Genomic DNA, 1,122 nt, shown 5'->3' on the forward strand with positions numbered 1-1,122 from the left:
GGTGTGTTTCATACAGGGACTGCCACGTGTAAGCCTGCTCGCTTCTTGCACCTTCCCTTATTTATTATGTTCTTATGTTCTTACATCTAGAAGTAGTGCTGTATAAGAACACATGTTTCATTACACATTTGTTCTCATAATTGATGCAAAAATCAGTTATCAGTAAAAGGTTCAAAAAGAAATTTTTACTCACTGACTTATATTCATTGCAATTACTATGTTTACCCAATCAAGTTTTTGAAAAGGTGTTCTACTTGAAAAATGACTGCTTAATATAATAATGCAAATTTTCCTATTTTGTGAGCTATGTGGAGAGATCTGGTATTTTCAGAGGGAATTGGAGTAATAGTGTGAATTAAGGTGCCTCTATTGAGCAAGCTTACCAACCAAACTGTACCAAGCAGAACTGGAACTGATTTTCCTATTTAATGGAAGAACATCTATAGCCAATAAGTTAGATCTGGAATAATTATATGTATTCATCCCTTTCCACTTCAAAGTCTCTCCTCATGTCTATATCCTAAGCAAAGTGGCAACTTTTCAAAGAGTCATGTATATTTCATGTCCTTTAGAAAGCTTACCTATTTGTAATTTTTAGATCCAATCTTTCATCTCTCTCTCTTCTCTTCACATTTTGGTTATCCATTGCTTTCCCAGGTAATCTGATCTCTTGCTTTCAAACACCACCTACCTTATTGTAGTACTATATAAGCCTCCAGTCATAGTCATTCCTTTACTGTATTTAACTTATGCCATGAATAGCACATATATCCATATTTATTTACTTTATTGTTGACAATAAGTTATAGTTTTAATTTTATTTTGATATGGAGTTTTTATCTATAACAAAAGTTATATTTTATTAAAATTCAGCAAAATTTTGTAGCAATTTCTGATCAAAGAAAATAAGGCTTGCTGCATTTCTCCCTTGAGGGCTTAATTTTTTCATGTTCTCTTGCTCAATAAATAATTTTGGGAGAAATATATGTGACTATTTTCTGTGTTTCTACATTTTTCCTTTTACTGAAACTTTTACTTCAATATTTATTTTGCAATACATACACAACCTTTCTCATTTTCATTCTGATGTAGTTATGATCATCACTTCACCCTATTTATCCT

Source organism: Scylla paramamosain, unplaced genomic scaffold (assembly GCF_035594125.1).
Source record: "Scylla paramamosain isolate STU-SP2022 unplaced genomic scaffold, ASM3559412v1 Contig78, whole genome shotgun sequence".
Lineage (NCBI taxonomy): Eukaryota > Metazoa > Arthropoda > Malacostraca > Decapoda > Portunidae > Scylla > Scylla paramamosain.